The sequence below is a fragment of the Megascapheus bottae genome, chromosome X, assembly GCF_031878675.1.
Source record: "Megascapheus bottae isolate mThoBot1 chromosome X, mThoBot2.hap1, whole genome shotgun sequence".
In the NCBI taxonomy this organism is placed as follows: Eukaryota; Metazoa; Chordata; class Mammalia; order Rodentia; family Geomyidae; genus Megascapheus; species Megascapheus bottae.
Genome location: NC_143547.1, coordinates 28,226,948 through 28,245,014, shown reverse-complemented (window position 1 = coordinate 28,245,014; position 18,067 = coordinate 28,226,948). Strand labels below are relative to the sequence as shown.

Below are 18,067 nucleotides of genomic sequence, written 5' to 3'. Positions count from 1 at the left end.
CAATCAATGTAATACATCATATCAATAAAACTAAGGATAAAAATCATATGATAATTTCTCTGGGCAGGAAAAGGCATTAGACAAAATACAACATGCATCCATTCATGTTGAAAGCAGTAGAAATAAATAGAAATAAGAGGTACATACCTTAAAATAATTATAGCCATATCTGACAAATCTACACCCCGTATTATACTCAATGGAGAAAGACTGGAACAAACCATTTACCTTAAAATCAGGAACTAGACAGGGATGCCCACTTTCTCCACTTCTCTTCATTACAGTGCTAGAACCCGTAGCCAGAGCAATAAGGCAAGAGAAGGACATCAAAGGGATCCACATAGGGGAAGAAGAAATTAAACTATCCCTATTCACAGATGACATGATCCTCTACATGAGTGACCCAATAAGCTCCACTGCCAAACTCCTAGAATTAATAAACCACTTTAGCAAAGTGGCAGGGTACAAATTTAACCTGCAAAAGACAATAGACTTCCTGTATGCCAACAATACACAAACAGAAGGAGAAATCAAGAAAATGATCCCAAAAAAACAAACAAACAAAAAAAAAAAGAAAATGATCCCATATGCAATAGCCCCCAAAACAATAAAATACTTAGGAATTAACTTAACCAAAGATATAACAGAATTATTTAATGAAAACTATAAAACCCTAATGACAGAAATTAAAGAGGACACAAGGAAATGGAAAGACATCCCATGCTCATTGATAGAGAGAACCAATATATAATAAAAATGTCCATACTGCCAAAATTGATATAAAAATTCAATGCAATCCCCATTAAAATCCCAAAGACATTCTTCATTGAAATAGAAGATATAATCCAAAGGTTCATTTGGAACAAGAAAAGACCTAGAATAGCCAAAACAATTCTAGGCAAAAAGAGCAATGCCAGACATTGGTACAATACCAGACTTCAAACTCTACTGTAGAGCCATAATAATAAAAGCAGCATGGTGTGGCACAAAAATAGACCAGAAGATCAATGGAACAGAATAGAAGATCCAGAAATAGAACCACATACCTATAGTCAACTTGTATTTGACTAAGGATCCAAAGATATACAGTGGAACAAACACACCCTATTCAATTATTGGTGCTTCCAAAACTGGGCAGCCACATGCAGGAATCTAAAAATTGACCCTATCCAACAGACAAGATAAAAAAATGGCATTTGCAGGGAAGTGCATGAATTTAGAGCAAATCATGTTGTGTTAGACAAAGTCAAAGGAACAAAAGGCACATGACATCCTTAATATGTGGCCATTAGGTCCACACAGTACAAGAGTGAGTACTCAATATTTGTGTACGCAATGGTATGGACGTGGTATTGGAAATATAATCACCACTACATAGACATAAAAATTTATGACTCTATAGACAAAATGCTTTATTACATAGATTAATGTGTATCTATGACATACAAATTATGACAAACATAATTTTAATTATGTTCTAAAATCTAAGTGCCCGTGATTGTATATAGATTCCCTTCTTGAATACTTGTTTGTTAAATATGTCATTTGAAATATGATGTAAAATCAACATTAATAAATTCTTTAATAAAAATAATCCTATGGACTCAGCTCCCAAATTACTTGACCTGATCCGAAACTTCAGTGAAGTAGGAGAGTATAAAACTAATCCACAGAAATCAGTAGCTTTGCCGGGCATTGGGGCTCCTGCTTTCAATCCTAGCTAATCAGGAGGCTGAGATCTGAGGATCAAGGTTCAAAGCCAGCTCAGGCACAAAGGACCTGAGTCTCTTATCTCCAATTAACCTCTAGAAAATGGGAAGTGGGGCTTGGCTCAAGGGTAGGGTGGTAGCCTTGAGCTGAAGTGCTCAGGGACAACACCCAGGTGGAGTTCAAGCCCCATGACCCACAAAAATATCAGTAGCTTTTCTGTATTCCAACAATGATTAAGCCAAGGCTGAAACTTTGAAAGCAACTTCTTTTGTAATAGTGTTCCATTTTGGTCAGGGCTAGTGCTCTGCCTCTTCAGCCACAGCTCCACTTGTAGCTTTATTCTGGTTAATTGGAGATGTGAGGCTCATAGACTTTCCAGCCTGGGTTGGCTTTGAACTGAAATACCTAGATCTCAAGCTCCTGTGTAGCTAGGATTATAGAACTGAGCAATCAGTACACAGAATTTGTCACGTTTTTTGTTTTGAAGAATGTGATTCTCCTTTCCCCAAATGCAGAGGCTTATCATTGAAATCACTTAGAAAACCAATGGTGCACTTAGGGAGACGTTTCAGTTCAAGTGTTCTAACCCAAGAAAGTCTCAGAAGATGATTGAAGGGTGATGATAAGGAAAGGACCTCCAAGTCTAAGCTCAGCACGTGGATACCTTTTTTTTACCCTGAAATTGAAGATGCCCAAAAGAAAGAAATTATAAAAACAATCTTCGGGGCTGGGAGTTTGGCCTAGTGGTAGAGTGCTTGCCTACCATGCACAAAGACCCGGGTTTGATTCCTTGGTACCACATACATTGAAAAAAAGCTGGAAGTGGTGCTGAGGCTCAAGTGGTAGAGTGCTAAGCCTTGAGAAAGTCCAAGGACAGTGCTCAGGCCCTGAGCCCAAGCCCAGGACTGGCAAAAAAACCCAAAACAATACAAAATAAAAAAACAAAAAAACAATCTTCATCTCAGGACCATGATAGAAGATTGGTGGTATAAGAGAAGAATGAAAAGGACACAAAATGCAGGATGAGGCTGTGAAAATAAGTATAGAGTCTCTGAGAATTTTTTCTGTTACATTGCAAGGAGACTGAGGCCATGCCAACTTTTTACCTGGGCATAGGTAAAAGTAAGGTTCACCTACAATGGCCTTGGCTCTCAAATTAGCTAGAATACCAGGACTGGGCACCACAGCCATCAGAAATTCCATGTGAACAACACAGGCCCTATTGAATCAAAATGCCCCCTGACTGCCACCACACTCTAGTGCCTTGTGTTATATTCATCTCAATGCAGGAATCATAACCCCCTCTCATTTGTGTTAGCTGAGATCAGTTGTCCCCACTTGGCTTAGCAAATACTTTTCTTCTCAAATTGCTGGCTTCCACATTCAGTAACAATATAGGACCCTAATTGTACTAGGCAGGAGGGTCAGGGGTGTTCTTACCAATTACTGGCATCAGTGGAATCCTAGAGATAAACCCAGAAGGCCTGATTATAGGAACCCAAAACTGAAGCAGGTGGCTTCATCTAGCACTTTAATTCTGCTCCCAATAGCAATTGTCATCCCACTCATGTTTATTCAGCGGCCTCCTCATGAAAAAAACTAAGGAGCAGACTTTTGGACAAAGTGACAGGACAAATTACTAGGAGGCAATGCCCTCTGGCATAGTCATTCCAGAAGAGAGTTCCTGTGTATTTCGGTCCTGTAGTGTCCCCAGTAGGCATCATTAGACCATGCAGGTGAAAGATTACATTCCCACCCCACCTTGTCCTATGAAGTTTCGGGATTTTGTTTTGTTTTTACATTTTATTTAACATTTTATTTTGGAATATCAAATCCATACTATGTATATCTCTTATAATGGTCCTAGATCTTACATACTAAGAAGAATACAACTGCAAAAACCAACACACATTTAATGATACCATGTTGAAGGAATGCCAGAGTGGGCATCGATTTATCAAAAGAAAATTCTTAGATCTTTTTCAAACTATAACTCCACCTAAAATGAGCACTGATGTAGCTCCAATGGAACAAAAATGGTTTAGGAACAGAAATGGAAATTATTTCCTCCCATTCTCTTATAAAATTCTGTGTTTCTCCCTGTTTTACTGTCTCTGAATGGTCCCTGGCGTAATTGGGAATGTGGGGCCCAGTATCACTGTTGTATATTGTGGGAAAATTTGGACTAGTAAAAACTTCATAGGTCTACTGTAACCCTGTCATGCTAAGATAAATGTTTGCTAACACCATCACCCTATGAGACTCTCCTATTCATGCAACACCCTGAAATGCTTTTCATGAGTGGCTCTCAAGGCCCTGTGAGTTTCTTAAACTTTGGGTTTGTTTCTAGAACATAGTCACACTTGTGACATGAAATTATCATCTTTAGGAATATTTGCCATAGAGCCAGGTGCTGGCAGCTCCTACCTGTAATCCTAACTACTCAGGAGGCTGAGATGTAAGGATCATGGTTTGGTGCCAGACCAGATAGACAAGTGTGTGAGACTCTTATTGCCAATCAAAAAGCAGAAGTGGAGCTGTGGCTCAAAGTGGTAGAATGCTAGTCCTGAGCAAATGAGTTCAAAGACAGTGCCTCTGGGCACGGCCTCACTACTGATTAAAAAAGAAAAGCAAAGAAAGAAATTATTTGCCTTAAGGGAATATCTCTGCTGAGTAATAACAGGGAAATTTCCCCTTTTATGTGCCTTCACCTCTCTGTCATGCTCCAAAGAGAAGTTCCTTATTGTATTCTTATCATTATTGGCATTCAACATGTTGATGTGTAGGTGTGGAGACAGTGAGACTCTGGTTAGGGATTTCTGCAATTTTATTTTACTTTCTTGCTCCTTTGGCCAATTGATTACCTCAGCCAGGTCTCAAGATCAATCAGTTGCTTTTTTTGTTGAGATTGAGGCCATACCAACTCTCTTCAAGAGCTGTGTTCACATTTCAAATCCCCGATTTTGTTAAAACATACCTTGACAACACTAACCCTAGACAGCAGTGATGCCACTGTGTCATTACACATTCAGTGAGATCTCCAGACTTTGGTCACCTTTTCTAGCTATTGCCATCCAGAGAATGTTGATGAGGAACCCGGCCTCTTTCTTTAGGAATCACTAGCTGAGACTGATGAAAGAATCTGAACGACACAAAGCATTCAGGAAAAATATTTCTTTCTTCACTCGTGGCTGGCGTCATCCAAGAGGGAGGCTCAATCAGAATACACAGGTATAGTATACCAACTATTCTTATCCAGTGAATACTAAGAGATGATCTCAGATTGTCTCTACCTCCCAGCAGAATCATATAGACAGATTTAGCACTTTGAAACTGCTCCTAAACAAGTATTTTTCTTCTCTCACATTCCTACCTAGAGAATCCATGTTCTGACTAAACAAGGATCAAACCAAGGCCATTGCTAGCCTGGTGCCAGGAGGAATTCATGCGGCTTAGGACCTCAGTCATGTACAGATGGCACAGTTGGGGTCATACTTTTGCCCATATTTACCTGAAGAGTGCTCAATAGCCTAGACTATGAGAGAGTGTACCCTATCAACTCAGGCCCTTTGCCCTCCAAATGAGAGTAAGGATCACTCCCATACTGGATGGCAGAGAAAAATCAAAGGATTTGTTGTAGCTTGGGGTGTGGCCAGGAGGCCTTCTGTAAGTTGAACTCATATGCAGAATAAGTAGAGCTATAAACCCAAGCCAGTTTAGTTTACATGTACTTTGAATAAAGCTGCTTTCATTTCCACAGGCCAAGTCTTAGGTTTTCCAGGATTAAAGAGCTTGTAGTATACAGATTCCAATATTCTGTACAGGAATAGATGACTATAGACAGTTTTAATGTGCACCGAGTTTCACTTACCTAATTAAAGAAAATCAATTTGTCTTAATTTTGAATATGGGTTTGCGAAGATTTTGATAGTGATGAATATTTTTTGTTCAGGACATATGGCAAATAGCTGACTGAGATATTTGTGTCAGAGACAGGAAGAAGGAAACTTTGAAGCTGCTTGCTCATGCAGCAGCTTGCATTTCTCGTAACCCCGTGAAGGATCCAGATGCCCTGATTGATGCACACTCTGCAAGCACCAACTGCTGCCACTCAACCTATCACACACAGGGAGGGACAAGTGGCAGACAGGAGGACACAGGGAAATGAGGGGTTCATACAGGGATGGGAGATGTTCGGGTGTATGCTCACAACCCAGAACTGCACCAGTGGATGCACACTGCAGTTCTTTTATGTTTCCTTAGTGTTTGATCATTGCTCTAGACAAGCCTTCTGCTTCCATCTGAGGGAATGTTGAACCACCATGCCAAGTCCCCCAATGTGTGGTGTGCTGGGCCTTGGATGTGATGCAGGAGGCTCCAGCTCAACCTTGCATTCCTCCTTTCAGTCGGAGATGTTATAATTCAGTCCACACAACCACTAGACACAACTATTTTTGAAGGAATATCTCTTGAATGTATATTTGTCTGCTCTGGCATGGCCTGGCCTTACACTGACAAATCACCACACAAACAAACACACATAGCGTGTCCCCCCACCTATGACCCAAGGTTAGCTAGGAAAAATACTGTTCACCACAGCTACCAGATTCACAGCTTCAATAACAGAAGACATCATAAAATACACTTTGTCACCACAAATTAATTCTAGCTACAGCCTTCTGTCTCCAGCTGGTGGCTGAAGGTTGGTGGAGAAGCCATGTTCTCCCACTCAGGCTGCATTTTCTGGGATTCAGCTACAAGGCCTCTTGGCACCAAGCTGCTTGTACTCATGCTTTCCTCCTTCACTGTAGGGGAATGGTAACCCCTAAAGTACCAGGCAAGAAGGGAATACACACTAAACACCAACTCTGGATCCCTTAGATAACCTTGGATAACCGGGGAAGAATCAAGACTGCCTCACCCTGAATCACACAGCAGAAGCCTGTAAGCACAGTTGGGACTTGCATCCTATTCCCAAACATGCACTTGTCATCCCCTTCCTCTCCACCTGGTGGCACCACCAAGGATGATAACTCGGGACCTGCCCTCTGGTAAAAAGTAGGAGGCCATTTCCTCCCCTGTCTTGTTGCCAATTCAAACCTCATGGGCATTTAGAGAAGAAATCTGTAGACCATGCAGGTGGCAGGTCACATCCCAAACCAATATTGTCCCACTGGAACTACACTACAGTCCTTTTAGGTTTAGTTATATTTTGAATAAGGTCTAAAAATTTTCTCTATATCAACTTGTGCTTCCAATCCAGTACACAGTGCATCTCCACAATGACAATCTGTGTGTCTGTGAATTGTGTGTGGTCATGTGTTTGTGGTTTGTGTTTATGTATGTGTGTATGTGTGCTTTTGTATGTGTGTGTGTGTGTGTGTGTGTGCATGCATGTGCGCGTAGTAATTATGAGATTTGTAATAAAGAATTGACACAATTTCCCTATGCTTTCTTTTTCTTTTTTTACCAGTCCTGGGACTTGAACTCAGGGCCTGAGCGCTGTCCTTGGGCTTTCTCAAGGCTAGAACTCTACTACTTGAACCACAGTACCATATCTGGCTTTTTCTATGTCTGTAGCACTGAGGAATCAAATCTGGGTCTTCGTGAATGCTAGGCAAGCATTCTACCACTAGGCCAAACTCCAGACCCTCACTTTGCTTTCTGGTTTTAAGGGTCTGATCCATCACCTGGAATAAGCCTCTAGTTCAGACACCTGCTTTTGATGATATTAGGGCCAGGAGAAATCATTTCCTGAGTGGTTCTCAAGCAACAAATCTTTGATTTTGTGCTATGAATAGCTAGGCTAATGAAAACTAAACATAATACTTGGAAGAAAACACCTTTTAAGGAAACAGTCCCTACCAACGTACAGTGGCAACATGTCTTGACATACTAAATAAGGCCTCAACACATTAGGATTTTTTCTGATGACAACCTTTGGGAAAGCAGTGATGGGTAATCTCATGTCTCTGAGGAATCACTAGCTGAGACTGGGGGGGGGGGGGGCGGAATCCCAGTGAAAAAAGCAACCTGAGGAAATATTTTCTTACTCTACTGGTTGTTGGCATTATCTATCAGGGTAAATCAGAGTACAGTGGTGTACTCTACCGCCTACTCTCATCAATGCACAGAAAGAGAGGATAACAGCCTACCTCAACCCATCCCACTTCACAGCAGAATCACATAGATTCAGCAATTTAAATTTGTTTGGTCTGGTGATTGCTTTCCTGGTTAAGGATATGGGAGATGAAAAGTACTTATGTAGGATCCATTGACTAGGAATCAATTTTAACTGCCATTGGATGCTACCTCAAAATAATTAGTTGTGAGGCTCGTGGCTATTACGCTTCTGCCCGTATTGCCCTACACGTGAAGAACAGTTTGAAAGCTAGATTTCACAGTGGTCCAGCAATAACTTATGCTCATCAGCCTTCCATTTAAGGCCAGGAATGAATCACAAGCTGCTCTGCAGAGGGCAATGAGGTTTGTCTTCTGTTGGGGGAAAGGGAGGTGTCTGGGTGGTCTACTGTAGTTTGAACTTATATGTTGGTGAGGTTGCAGTGGACCTTTTGTTTTACATATTCATTAAATAAAGCCTCCCAATATTCCCTAAGTAGGATTATGCTTCCCAGGAAATAAGAGGTAAGCATCACTAAGCATGAGTGTTTGTCTGCATGCTAGTGTGTAAGGAAGTATGTATAAGCTGGTAATGGAACTGAGCTTCAGCCACTCCCCTGTTCTTCCTTGTCTTTCTTACTTTGAGGGGGCATTCATTCACTTTTGCCTCCAATCTGAACAGGTGCTCCTTTCTTGTGGTGGAGACTGTGGGCAGGACATATTTTGCCTGTGTTGGTCCAAGTATAGACCTACTCACATCCACCTTTGGTCCTCCATTAGCTAGGAGAATAGGAATGGGCTACCACAGCCAATAGAAACACAATTCTAACCACACAGGCACTATTGACACTTGGGTCATCACAGACTAACTACAGACTTTGTGTGTTTTTTGTGTAGAGCCAGTAAAGGGGAGTCCTCACCATGCTTCTGCTAAAATACGCAGTGGTACCAGGCAGCCTGGGGCCAAACTTTCCTTTCTGTTATCTGGCATCAGCAACCAAGAGCAGGCTGGAGCCTCAGTTGCACCAGGACCCAAACACTGGTAGCGGTGCATCTCTGGAATGACCCCAGGCCCTCTTAAGACTTTAGAGTAACAGCAACAGGTAGCCATAGCTTGCATTTTACCCTTTTCCACACCAGTTACTCACATAGGCATAATTAACAAATTTTATCCCCAATTGCTGCTAGTACTTTGACATTCTGAGTGAGGATTAGACTCATTACCCAAGTCTTCAGGTATATAGTGAGGAATCAAATTCTTCCTCCATGCTGTTGTCAAGATTTAGCCAATTGGGGGAGGATGGATTGTGTTTTTGAGCAAGAGATACTGGGAAAGATACACCAGGGATTTTCTCCTACTTTCACTGTTCCATACCAGAAGTTACAGTAAAATCCAACACTTTCACACAGCTTACCAAAGGCTAATTATTCTCCTAATTTTTCCATCAGAGTGAAAGAATGGCATCAGAGAGAAGAGCTCAAAGCACAGAGAAAGATAGTGTTAATTTAGTCTGTGTGTGTATGTGTGAGAGAGGGGGGGAAAGGGAAAGAGATTGTCCTGGGACTTGAACTCAGGGCCTGGACATTGTCACTGTGTTGATTTTTGTCAAGGATAATTCTCTACAGCTTGAGCCACAGCTACACTTTTGGTGCTTAACTGTTAATTGTTTATTATGGTCTCAGGGATTGTCCCAATAAATCTGGCCTACAAACTTGATCCTCAGATCTATTTTTTTTGAGTATGTACAATGTCAGGCATGAGCCAGCACCCAGCTCTTTAAGTTTATTTAAAGAATATAAAAATATTATTGACCACTGTTCCCCATTATTTACAGTGAGGTAACATCCTATTTACTAAAAAGTTGATTTTCTGGCTTTTGAGGAAACAGTAATCCAATACTGTGAATAAATGTGTATGTAAGGAATGAACTGGCATAATTGAAAAGCATACAAGTCATTAAATATGAACTTTTGATCATTCATTTATGCCAGGAGTTGAAAAGATTCAAAGTTGTGAGTAGGTGACTATATTTCCATTATTTGGGTCTTAGATATCCCCAAATTCATGAGCTTTTAGTATACAGATTCTAAAATAATGTAAAGAAATGACTCAGTAGAGAAAAGTTTCAGTTCTTAAAAGTGATGAATATTCCTTTCAGGAAAATTGCAAAAAAAATGTGTTGCAGTTATATACCTATGACAGATATAGGAGAATCTGAAATTTGAGGCCAATCTAGCTACCTAGCAGGAACCAGAACAGCCACAACTGGTTCACAAAATTGGGGAGGAGGAAACGGAAATATCCCATATTGATACATCACTTGCCTGTCATACGCAGGTCCCAGGGATTAGTGACAAGCACCTCTAAAAATCTCCCAAAGAATAAACTACAATGTAAGAATATTTTACATACACACACACAAACAATCCCACGATGGTGTCATTTTGATTAAGTAAAAATAAAAAAAATGTGTCTAAAATTGAAAAACTACTATTGAATGTAAATAAATACACGAAACAAAAAAATACACCTTTCTGAAAGAGGAAGAAACGACATAAACTTTTTATTATACCCCTTAAAAGTAACTAGTACAATTAATGCAAAAATATCTTAAACTTGTAACTGTTTTCAAATCCACCATATCAAATTTGACTTTATTAGAATTATTGTTTCAAACCATTAAAGAACCAAAACTCCAAGTTTATATGTATTTGTACAAATATATGTATATACAAACACATATATACATACACATATACATATACAAATATATATATGTACATAAATACCCATATAAATACATATGTATTTATCACTAAGCATCATCTTCTGCTGTAGGAGCCCAAATTATCCTTTCTTCATAAAAATCAATTACAAGTTGAGGACATCTAATATTAGCCTCTCTTGCTAGCACTAGATCAGCCTCATCTGAATCCTTCCACTTTATGAGGAACATTAATCCATCACTAGTTCCTGTGGCACCAAGAATGCGCTCGGGCTCTAAACCCCTAGTAAATCCTGTTGCATTATCATTAGCCTCACTATCCTCTGTTGATATGCTACCTCCAGTTTCACTAGTATCTTCTTGGGAACGCAGAAAATCCTCAATTAAACCTGGGCAATTTAGATGCTCTTCTGGTTCCCAAGTATTATCAGCATCTGGATATCCCTTCCATTTCAAGAGATATTCTACCTTGCCAGCTACTACACGCTGGCCCACTACTTTCTCCACTTCATATTCTTCAAGTTCTCCTTCTGCAACATTTTCAGGTTTTCTATGCTGTCTCTTTCTTGTTTTGGGGATGCTAGTTTTCTTGGAGGCCATGTTTTAATTGAAGATGTAAAGAGCTACTATAAATCACCTCAGATGTTTCAGGTCGCAATCTGAAAAACAAAACAGTCAGACTCATTGTAAAACTTCCCAACTCACCATGGCTACAGATCAAAAAACATGGTAATAGACAAACAAAGCGGAGCAGACACACACTGAAAGGGTGCTAATGCGAATTGACATTGGAATCACAACCAGGATTGGCAGAGTGTTAGCCTTGATCAAGAAGAGCTCAGGGACAGTGACCAGTCTGACTTTCAACCCCAGAACCAACATTAAACATTAACTATAATAACGACTATCGACTCCTATATTTACATATCTAAAATGTCTATTAAACACGCAAGGTGCATAGAAAACAAAGAATAAGTCAAAATATAAATACATCTCCCAGGACAAGAAAGGAAAGCAGGAAAGAGAAACAGTAAAACAGGCAGAAAGCAAAAGATATGAGAACATTAGAATCTGCCAGGTGCCAGTGGCTTACACTTTAATTTCAGCTACTTAGGAGACTGAGATCTGGTGATGCTCAGTTTGCAGCAAGCACAGGAAAAAAGTGGGTAGATGTGATTTCCAAAGTAGTAAGTAAAGGACTTAGAGTGGCAAAAGTGCTAAAGACTGGCTAAGCAAGTAGGAAGGTGTGAATTTAAAACATATTCCACCAAAAAAGAAGTTACACCTAAGCACATCATTTTGGTTCAGGTAAAATGATCAAAATAGATGAATGAAAGAATATCCCCAAAATATTTTTCCTTTTACCATCTGCTAGACAGATTCTATGCACCTTGAAGCCTTTTCCCATTCCATAAAACATATCTTTAAAAATAGTATAAACTACCTACAAGAAACAATGTTCAGGTGTTCAAGGATAAAAGGGTAAAGAATAAAAAGATAGAAAACATTATACTATACCAACCTTAATAATTTGGAGCAGGAGTAGTTATTTGTTAATATTGTCAGTCTTCCAAGTCACCTCTCTAGTAGTGCCAACTAGAATGTGCTACTCCTGCAGCAATATGGCCTACAAACAGGAAAGAAATGTTATCTATCAGAAAAGATTGATAGAAATTCAGCTCCTGAGATGTTATTGGGGACTAGTCACATAGACAACCCTGCCTGGCCCTTTATAAAATGTCCGAGTCTACAGTAAAGCCACAGGATTTGTATAAATAGCCTGAATACAGGCTTATAAGTCCTAGTCAGATTTGGTAGGATCCTTCTCCAAAATTAGTTCCACACCTACCTACAGATTTGCTTTGCCATGAGGCCTTTCAAAGTAGAGCTATCGGGCTTGCTGCATCTACATGTTTGTTCACAGATTGGAAGCCAGGAGGCTTGAGTACTTGTCCCAGGGAAAACTACATTTGTGCAAACAAATTATGCAGAGTGAGCCATTGTGACCAGTTCTGCAAATGGGGAGATGTTCCTAAAATTCAAGTTCCTAAATGCACACAGGGTCTTTGCCCTCTTACTCTTAATTGGCATAAATTCCCAGAGTATTTTAAGATTGCAGAGTTATCCTAAAAGCAATACCAGACAAAGACAAAATTATACACTTGTGTCTTTCATCAAATTTCACTTGTAGGTTATAGAAGAGAAGCTGTCAAAGTCTAAAAGTCAATTTTTTCCATCAATAAAAAGGTCATATTCTATCTAAGCTAAGTGGATTCATACATCACTATCTGGCCTGTCACTCGTGGCTCATGCCTGTAATTCTAACTATTCAAGACGCTGAGGTCTGAGGATCGTGGTTGAAAGCCAGTGTGGGAACTAAAATCTGTGAGACACATGTCCAATTAACCACCAGAAACCGGGAGTGGGGCTGTGGCACTTGGCCTGGTGCTGTTGGAGGGTGGCTATCTCTTGGACAGAGCAGCCAGCCAGTGCCAGGGGAAGGGAGGGAGGAAATCCCTAGGCCGCGTGGGGACCATGGCTCCACTAAGTGCCCCTGGAAGCAATGTCTGTGGAGGAAGAAGGCCCACTATCCTGGAGAAAAAAACTTAAGGAACAATGCCCATGTAGGACTTCGAGACATGAAAATGACAAAAGGAAAAAGAAAAAAAGTGCTCCTTAAGTGTTAATTGTCCGTGTGTTTCCTCTACCTGATGGCGTCTTCAAAGAACCACGTGAGGACCACACCTGTGGACTCGGCAAGGCGGGAAACAGCCAGGCGACAACGTGTTCGGCACCCGCACTGCCAGTGGAGATCTCGGGAGCCCTTAGGCCTCTGCGCCCCCCGCCGGCGGCGTCTGTGGAGGACCAAGGCCCAGAATCAGCGCACACGCAATGTCTCCACTCCCCGTCCCCACACGACCCTCCCTCCTCTCGGGGTGCATTCGCTGAGGGGACCCAGGTCCCCACGCGGCCTAGGGACATCCTTTCCCCTCCACCGCCCCGCGGCTCCGTCCAAGAGCCAGCCGCACCCCAGTGGCTCCAGGCCGAGGGCCGAGCCGCCTTCTCCCCTACTGCTGCCATCCGGGGGTCCTGACAGGAACCCCGACGGCCTAGCCCGCAGCGCCAGAAGAGAGTCTCCTCCCCACTCGAACCCCGCTCCCACACAGCCCCTGGTCACCGCTCTTCTCTCCCTGCCCGCGGCTTCAAACGACCCACTGAAGTTCAGACCTCTGGAGACGCCGCGCGGCCGACAGCCAGGCGGCAATTGCCTCAGTGCTCCGCACTGCCTGAGAAGACCACGCCCACCTTGGAAAACGCTAGCGCGCCCCCCCCAGCCGCGCATGCGCACTATGCAGGTCCAGGTTCATGACCCCATTTATAAGCACGTGAGTGTAAGCTGTGTATATGTTCATATTTTTAGGTGGGTTTGTGAGTAGGTAGTTATTTGTGAATTGTTGCTGATTATCTTATGGATTCACAAATTTTTACTTTAATTCTTTGTTGGGTATGTACATTTATTGTGCAAATGATATACTGTTTATTATTGTAATTTTCAGTAAGTGTTAAAATGAGCATGGTTAAATACTAATTTTTACACAACACATTTATATGATACATGTATTCTAATACAGCTTCATAATAATTTTTATACAGCACCTCTTTAAGCTATTTACTCAAATATATGCCAACATTAGAGATTTTTTTGTGTTGATTCTGAATTCCTGAACTCATTGTCCCTAAACTTCTTTCAAGGCCAGTGTTCTTTGAACAGAGGCACAGCTTCCTTGCAGATTTGTTGCAGTAGTTCATTACCAATAAGTCTCTCATGGATTTTCTTGCCCAGGCTTCCCTGGAATCACAGCCCTCAATCCTCTGAGTAGCTAGGATTACAGATTGAACCCACAGGGCTAGCAAATGCTCCAAATCCTGGTGATTTGGCATTTTATCTAGTGTTAATAACACAACAAAAGAGTGTAATTTATGGCCTTACTTAATGATAACAGGACTATATGCTAGATGAGTGTGAGCATTTCCACCTGTATAGTGTGCAAAATTATGACAATATGTGCAAGAGGTATTGAAGAGATATTAAGCAAGTTAAAAAATAGCATCAACTCCATGGTTCATAGCTATAATCCAAATTGCTCAAGAGATTGATATCTAAGTACTGAGGTTTAAAGCTACTCTGTATACAAAATTCCATGAGATACTTATCTCTTACTAACCAGTACAAAACTGGAAGGGCAGCTGTAACTCAAGTGATAGAGTGCGTAAGGGGAAAAAAGCATAAGGGACAGTGCACATGGCCTGGTTTCAAGCTCCAGTCTGCACACATAGATTTGTGCATGATCATGAGTGTGACAGAATGTGTAACCACAAACGTTTTTGAGAAAATACCATGCAATATAGAGGTAATACATGCTAATTAAAATGTAGCACAGAAATCTCTCTTACCACTTGTAATATATATTAACTGAACAGATGAGAACTTGCCTAACATGCCACATGCATCACAGTAAACAAAACAAAATGAGAATGTCACTTAAGAGACTTCCAATATGAGGTTTCCTTTGCCTCAAAGAGTCACATTTCTCCTTCAGGGAATAACTAGCTGAAATCAGGCCTCATTTTCATCCATCTGTAAAGTAAGAATTGTGCTGAGAATATTTGTATCCACCTTGTCCCTCTCCTAGCCCATAAAGCAAAAGAATTAAAACTGTAGCAATGTTCCCTTTGTAAGTTACATAGATTGTTCTGATTTAGGTTTATAACTGTTCTACCCATATAGCATGAAGCTAATTGAATGGACCCCTAGGATATTGAAACAAAAGCCATATAATGAATGATTGCTGTCCTTAATGTGCTATGTTATCTCATCTCTTTTGCTGTTCCTTTCTTATCTCATATTGACACAATATCTCACTTTGTTATCTGATATATTAGATACATTTGTATTTGGTTACTTGAAATTGGACAGGGAAGGGGGGAAAACCAAGAGGGGAGTTGGGGGGAGGGTAATGGGACCAAGACATGTGGAAGGGTATCAATATATGTGAATTAATGCACCTTTTATCTGGCAAATATCATGTTACCCTTTTATTAAATACAATAAAAAATAAATAAATAAAATAACTGTTCTACCCATAAATTGTCACCATTTCAACTACTGGGAAGAGTGAATCTCGTAGCACTATAGTAAAATGACTGTTTATGTGTTACTTCTTGGTGTCTAAAATTTGATTTTCTCTGGAAGGGTATTTTTTTGGCCAGTTGTGGGGCTTGAACTCAGGGCCTGAGCACTGTCCTCAGACTTTTCTCAAGGATAGATCTCGACCCTTGAGCCACATCATCACTTCCATCTTTATTTATGTATGTGGTGCTGAGGAATCGAACCCAAGACTTCTGGCACGCTAGGCAAACACTCTACCACTGGGCCAAACTCCCAACCCCAAGGGATATTTTTATTGGTTCTCTCACAGAAACAGAAAAGGACACGTTTACACAAAAGTGGTGTTTTTGTGTTTTGGTGTGTTTTGTGCCAGTAATGAGGGCTCAAATAAGGGATTGTACTCTGTCACTGAGCTTTATTGCTCAAGATTATTGATATAACATTTGAACCACAGTTCCATTTGTGGTATTTTCAAGTTCATTTGGGGTAAGAATCTCATGGATTTTCCTGGATGGAATGGCTTCAAATCAAGATCATCAGAGCTCATCCTCCTAAGTAGTTAGGATTCACAGGTGGGAGTCACCTGCATCTGGCTAACTCATTCAATATTGAGAATTTTATCCTATACTGTGAGGTCACCAAGACCCAGAACCAGCCCTACTTCCAAATTCATTGCAAAAAATGGTTTTAAAAATTCAAAATAGAGCAATAAAAATCTAAAGTTCATGTGAAGTAGACATTGTGCTATAGTTTGGATCTGGGATGATCTGCAAAGGCCCCTGTGTTATAAGCATCATCACCCGACTGTGACCTCTTGGGAAATTGGGAAATTTTCAGGACCTGCGTCTTGTGTGGAGGTTAGCAGCTCATTAACAGTGTGCCTCTCATGTCTTAATCTGCGTCTGAGCCACCATGAAGTGAGAAGCTTGGCAGAAATATTTGCAAGGTGTATAGCCAACATCTTCTCTTCAGGAACAACAATGTCATCAGCACATGTGGACTGAAACCAATCCTCCAGGACTGGTACAACATTGGGCACCAGTGGCGGTGCAGGTGACATGAGATGCCACTCCCATACAGGTAAGGCCGTACTCATTGTGCCTAGAGACCAAGAAAGGAAGTGCCCCTCACATTTCAGCGTTCCTCAAAGTAGGTATCCTTGTTCCATTCCACTTGCCTTGGAACACTTTGCTATTTCTAACTTAGAAAACAAGGGATTAAAAGCTATACTGACCTGTGTAAGATTTGAGGGTTGTAAATAAGATGGTTAAGACAATACATCTTATTTGACTGACCTGGGTCAAATAGATACTATCAATTCAAGGGAGGCTCCCAGGTAAGCCTCTTTACCAACCACATTGAAAATTGGAAGTCGTAATGGAAAAGATAGGGAGAATAGATCAGGTTTACAACTCTCATTACACCCCACATAAAGCTTATAATTTGTTCAGTTTATAAAACAGGCTAGATCGCAACCCCTGCACATACATGAGTATATCCTTCTTTTTTTATTTGCAATCCTGTGATCCAATCTATATCGACACTTACTAAGGTTCCTTGGTATTTGACACCTTACATCTACCTGTCTCCATAGGACAAAATAGGTCCTCTAGGAAAGCATTAATAGGAAGATACTTCATGTTTTGAAGTTTCAGACACTCTTTTCTTGAGTTATAAGGTGGATCTTTGTCCATGATCACCCCTTAAAAGGAAGGGAAAAGGGTCAAAAGATGGCGCCGAAACAATAGCGACCCAGCCTAGCTCTATCCCACAAAAAGAGAGAATCAGGGAATCCTACCAGGCAACTATATTGAGAAATCCACAACTATAAATTTAAGAAGCAAAGGAGAAGTACACAAACTGGAGTAGAAATCCAGACAAAGCTTATATCCAATGTTCGCAAAGAATCTGAAATGGGAGGACCGCTCCCCCACCCCTCACTGCCAGCTCCAAGCTGCGAAATCCGAGGCTGAAGGCCATGGAGCCCGGGAAGCCTTGAACTCCAGCAACTCCAGCAAGTGGCGGAATCCAGACAAAGAAAGCCATGAAATCTCCAGCAGAAGTTACTGGAGTCCTGGAAGTCTGGAACTCCAGCAACTCCAGCAAGCGGCAGAATCCAGATGCAGGAACCCACACAGACCCAACCCGTGCAGCAGATGGTGGCATAGACCAGAGGGGAGTCGTACCACCCTCTAACACCGAGGAACAGCTCACAGCCAAACCCCAATGAACAAGTACTCCAGCGGGTTCCCCCTAATCCATCAGGAAAACAGAGCTGGTGGTGAGCTACAGAACTTAACCCAGAACCCTCCTGCCCAAGAAAGACTGACAAGGGCAGGGG

At 41.2% G+C, this 18,067-nt stretch overlaps 1 protein-coding gene and 1 pseudogene across 1 annotated transcript in view; one reads left to right on the top strand and one right to left on the bottom strand.

The window, feature by feature from the left end:
• Nucleotides 1-18,067, top strand: part of LOC150040652 (uncharacterized) — a 109,832-nt gene that overhangs the window by 17,150 nt on the left and 74,615 nt on the right. The window lies entirely within an intron of this gene.
• LOC150040654 (chromobox protein homolog 3 pseudogene) lies at nt 10,647-11,156 on the bottom strand (annotated as a pseudogene).